Here is a 5,901-nt window from a genome sequence, read left to right on the forward strand (position 1 = left end):
TCTAGTTGATTATCCTAAACATGAACATTTTAAGTGAAAGAGAATAATTCATATAATATAAAGGAAATTAGACTAATTTTATGCAATTCTAAGATTCCTACAGGAATTAATTTCACATCCCAAGAAATAAAAACAAGAAGAAAAAGAACTAATTACAAAAATAAAAAGAAAAGAAAAATCTAAACTATGAACAAGAAATAAATCTAACTACAAAGAATAAAAATCTAAACTACAAAATAAATTGCAGAAATTAAATGTAAGAAAATAAATCTACTAACTACAAAGAATAAAAATCTAAACTACAAAATAAATTGCAGAAATTAAATGTAAGAAAATAAATCTACTTTACAAATTAAAGTGCAAAAAAAAATAAAAAAGACATGAAAATAAATCTACACTACAAGCATGAATGTAAATCTAACTAATAAGCAATAATAAAGAAATTACAGAAAAGAAATAAAAGAAACGCAAACATTCAAATTGCTCTTCATCTCCATCCTCATCATTCAATAAAGAGGAGAAAAGAAAATTTAAAGAGGAGAAAAATTATTATTATTAATTGATACAAAAGTTACAATTTTTGGAAGGCCTTCTCAATTAAGAGTAGCTCTCCTCTCCAAATGGAGTTACAAAATTTTTCACACCTCTAACCCCTCACTCTCTATCCTTATTTATAGTAAACATCAGTGAATGAGAGCCATTGGATTGAAATCTTATCCAAAAATAACAAATTTCAGCCTTAGATTCGTAACTAACTGCCTAGTGTATCGATACAGGCATCGATACAGGCATCGATGCAAGCATCGATACAGGCATCGATGCAGGCATCGATGCCCCCATCGATGCAGGCATTGATGCCTACCTTCTTCTGGTTGCTGTCCGCAGAACTCTTGTATTTGGCTTTTGGGCTTGTGTCTTAGGCTTTGGCTTGGACTTTTGGGCTTGGCATTTTCTCTTGATTTTCCATTGGACTTTGAATTGTTTCTTAAATATTTGAAAGAATCTCTTTGGCTTCATGAGCTTCATTAAATAAAGGGCTTTTTGTTGAGAGATGAGAGTTTGGGCTCTTATTCTTTATTAACTTGTAATTAAAGATACAAGCAATTATTAGTGGTATATTTATTCATATAAAATAGATAATGAGGGTATAAAATTATAATAAAATATGATTATCAAATACCCCCACACCTAAACTTTTGTTAGTCCTCTAGCAAAGAAAATAAAAAGAAAATCCTAACTCACTTTCGCAGGAATCGCGGTTGTATTTAGCGCATACAACATGCCTTTAAACCCCTAGGTTACCCTAGTGGACGAGATATAGTCTCGTGAGGGTTTGCAGTGAATATACCCACAAAATTCGGTCAACTTGTCAAGTTAAATAAGTCGGTAAATAACAGATTTTTCTTGATATATTTAGACATTCTAATTGAAGCTAGTTAATAATCAATAAAACGTTTTTATATATAACTCTAATGTAAATTCCTTAGAAAATCTTTTTCATTATAGCAATACAAAACCAAGTCAAATCTTAGAGATTTAATTTAAAAGTTTTGAAAAGAACATGCTAACTCATTGTTTTAAATAACTTTCAAGTCTCTTGATCAAAAATTATTTTTCAAGACCATATATACAAAACAACAATATAAAAAAATGGTTAGTGTTATAGATATATATATGTATAATTTTTTTTTCACTCTTTAATTCTTGGTGATTGTTTTCTATTTTAACGGGCTTTCTTTTTCAACTCTAAGTTAAGCATGCAAAAATTTCATTATTTTTAATTAAAAATCTAAGGTAAGACTTAAGTAAAGTATACTAGTTGAAAAATTATTTCTTAAGAATTTTATTTGGAGTTATCATAAAAGGTGAACTTGAATATGTCACTAACTAAGAATTAGAAAATTTAAAATCTATCAATTTGATCAATTATTACTTAACTCTATTAATTTGGCAAGTGACAATATTTTTATAATTTTTTTTTAGAAAAAGAAAAAAAAAGGACAAAAATGCAACTAAAAAGGTGAAATAAAGGAAAAAAATAACTAATTCTCACCCCCACACCTAAATTTTGCATTGTCCTCAATGCAAATCGCTGATGCATAAAGTAAAGCAGATAAGTCTTGAAGAGCTTACATTTGTTCGGTTGACAATGATGATAAGGATCTGCAATTCATGTTAGTATGAGGATGAAGAAATCAAATAAGAGAGAAAAAATTATAATTATTGTTTTTTTTCATTTTATTTTATTTTCCTTTCCTTTTTATTTTATTATTTTTTTATATTTTTTTATAGATAATGAGGTTTATGAAGGACCAACACCTCTTCCTCTCTGAGCGTAGAAAATTCTAAAAATGGTTTCAGACGTTGGCCATTTATTTTAAAAATATTACCATTTTTAGGATTTTCTATCTCGACAGCCCCATGTGAGAAAACTTGTTTTACAATAAATGAACATGTCCATCTTGATCTTAATTTTCCAGGAAAAAGATGTAATTTTAAATTGTACAATAAAACTTTCTATCCTGAAGAGAAATTTTTTCGTAAAATTAATTTATCATGAAAAATATTGGCTTTCTTTTTGTAAATTTTTAAGTTTATGTATGCATCATTTCTAATTTCTTCCAACTCATTTATTTGGAGCAATCTGTTCTTACCTGCCGAGTCTGAGTCAAAATTCAACTGTTTTATTGCCTACATTACTCGATGTTCCAACTCTACTAGTAGGTGACAAGCTTTCCCAAACACCAGTCTGTATGGTGACATCCACAAATTGGCCTTGAAAGCTGTTCTATATGCCCACAGAGCATCACATAATTTTACAGACCAATCTTTTCTGTTATGATTAACTGCTTTTTCTAAGATTTGTTTGATCTGCCCGTTTATGACCTCTACTTGTCCACTGGTTTGGGGGTGATAAGGAGTTGACAATTTATGTGTGATTGAATATTTTCTCATCAAAGCCTCAAAAGAATGGTTACAGAAATGTGTACCATTGTCACTGATGATCGCTCGAGGTACTCCAAACTGTGCAAAAATATTCTCTTTCAAAAACTTGACAACGACCTTGTTGTTATTAGTTTTGCAAGCTACCGCCTCAACCCATTTTGACATGTATTCAACGGCTACTAGAATGTAAACATTTCCAAAAGAATTTTGAAATGGTCCCATGAAATCGATACCCCATAGATCAAAAAGTTCAACGGATAAGATGGGTTGTAACGGCGCAAAAAACTTGATGCGGCATAATTATGTACCAAAATTACAAGTGCACAATTGATCAAGTTATAGTATAAAATTATGTACCAAAATTACAAGTGCACAATTGATCAAGTTATAGTATAAAAAGTTATCGATCCCACGAGGAAAGTGATTTTAAGAGAAAGTTATCGATCCCACGAGGAAAGTGATTTTAAGAGATTATTAGAATTGGTTCTTATGTTTTGTGCGTGATAAAATAGGATTAAAGAATATGTATGATTGTGGAGAGAGATATGATGAGTGGTTGTTTTGATTTATGTGCAAGTAACAATAAATTGAATTTTAGAGAAAAGAAATAAGAATCAAAGAATAAATGAAATCACAAGGCAAGAAAGAAGAATGAATAAAATCAAGAAATAAAACCAAGAATGAAAAGAAAGTTTAAGAAAGTCAAGATGGAGGATTCAAAAGAGGTAAGAAATCTAGAATATAATCCACTAGCTAATTTTAAATACAAAATATAAACTATTCTCTTTTTATCATATTTCAACTTAGATTTATTAAGCATAGATTATCAAACCATTTAAGGAAAGTGTAACCTATCAAATTATCATCTAAGCTAAAATTAAACAATAAGATAATAATCCTAGAATTCATAAGCATAACCTATCAAACCATTTAAGATAAGTATAGATTATCAAATTCTTCTTCTACCGATTAGTTCTCTAGTTGATTATCCTAAACATGAACATTTTAAGTGAAAGAGAATAATTCATATAATATAAAGGAAATTAGACTAATTTTATGCAATTCTAAGATTCCTATAGGAATTAATTTCACATCTCAAGAAATAAAAACAAGAAGAAAAAGAACTAATTACAAAAATAAAAAGAAAAGAAAAATCTAAACTATGAACAAGAATTAAATCTAACTACAAAGAATTAAAATCTAAACTACAAAATAAATTGCAAAAATTAAATGTAAGAAAATAAATCTACTCTACAAATTAAAGTGCAAAAAGAAATAAAAAGACAAGAAAATAAATCTACACTACAAGCATGAATGTAAATCTAACTAATAAGCAATAATAAAGAAATTACAAAAAAGAAATAAAAGAGGAAAATAAAATAAACACAAACCTTCAAATTGCTCTTCATCTCCATCATCATCATTCAACAAAGAGGAGAAAAGAAAATTTAAAGAGGAGAAAAATTATTATTATTAATTGCAACAAAAGTTATAATTTTTGGAAGGTCTTCTCAATTAAGAGTAGCCCTCCTCTCTAAATAGAGTTAAAAAAATTTTCACACCTCTAACCCTCACTCTCTACCCCTATTTATAGTAAACATCAGTGAATGAGAGCCATTGGATTGAAATCTTATCCAAAAATAACAAATTTTAGCCTTAGATTCGTAACTAACTGCCTAGTGTATCGATACAGGCATCGATACAGGCATCGATGCCCCATCGATGCAGGCATCGATGCCTACCTTCTTCTGGTTGCTGTCCGCAGAACTCTTGTATTTGGCTTTTGGGCTTGTGTCTTGAGCTTTGGCTTGGACTTTTGGGCTTGGCATTTTCTCTTGATTTTCCATTGGACTTTGAATTATTTCTTAAATATTTGAAAGAATTCCTTTGGCTTCATGAGCTTCATTAAATCAAGGGGTTTTTGTTGAGAGATGAGAGTTTGGGCTCTTATTCTTCATTAACCTGCAATTAAAGATAAAAGCAATTATTAGTGGTATATTTATTCATATAAAATAGATAATGAGGGTATAAAATTGTAATAAAATGTGATTATCAAACTCATTCTTCTAAGTGGCTAAACATTCCCACCAAGATTAATGAAAACACGATCTGACACGCAACTCATTCTTTTAAATGGCTTAACATCCCAACAAAGAGTAATGATGATATTGCTAAAATCATCATTGCCAGTTGAGCTGATCAAGAAAGGAGATAAAGTGGATTCCTCTGAGGCTGCCCTCCTGACTAAACTTAGGATAAAGCCTCTCTCATGTAGGCTTGCGATTCTCTCTGTCTATGACAATGGATCTGTCTTAGGCCCAGAGTTGCTCAACCTCACGGAGGATAACCTCGTTGACGAGTTTGTAGCTGGTGTTTCTATGGTTGCTTCGCCGTCCTTGGCTCACTCTTACCCAACTCTTGCAGTTGCGCCTCACATGTTCGTCAATGCCTACAAGAACGTTCTTGCTGTTGACACTGAATACACCTTCCCACAGGCTGAGAGAGTGAAGGAGTATCTAAAGGATCCGAGCAAGTTTGTTGTTACTCTATTGCATCTGCTGAGAATGCTGCTGCTCCTGCCTCTAAGGAAGAAGAGAAGAAGGACGAGCCTGTCGATGAGTCTGACGATGACTTGGGATTTAGTTTGTTTGACTAAGTTCATTGTTGTCTCTGGGAAGATTTCACTCAGATTTCAAAGGTTTGTTCTTCCCCTATTCTCCAAAATTTTGACTCTCCTTCAACTGTGACTGTGCATGCATCATTTCGGTTGTATCTGTCCTATTTTTTGTCGATTTCATGTTCAAAATCTTAACCTTCCTCTTGGATTTCAATGTAGATCACATACTCATCATGTCGCCGCGTAGAGCTCGAGGAACCCGAAGCCGACCGACTGTTCCGAGCCCCGAGGAGGCTGCCCCTGCTGCGCCCTCACATGGAGGTATATTTCTTTCACCT

At 31.6% G+C, this 5,901-nt stretch overlaps 1 pseudogene; it reads left to right on the plus strand.

Moving 5' to 3' along the window:
* Positions 5,078-5,602, plus strand: LOC109847406 (annotated as a pseudogene).

This window comes from Asparagus officinalis, chromosome 7, assembly GCF_001876935.1.
Source record: "Asparagus officinalis chromosome 7, Aspof.V1, whole genome shotgun sequence".
Classification (NCBI taxonomy): Eukaryota; Viridiplantae; Streptophyta; class Magnoliopsida; order Asparagales; family Asparagaceae; genus Asparagus; species Asparagus officinalis.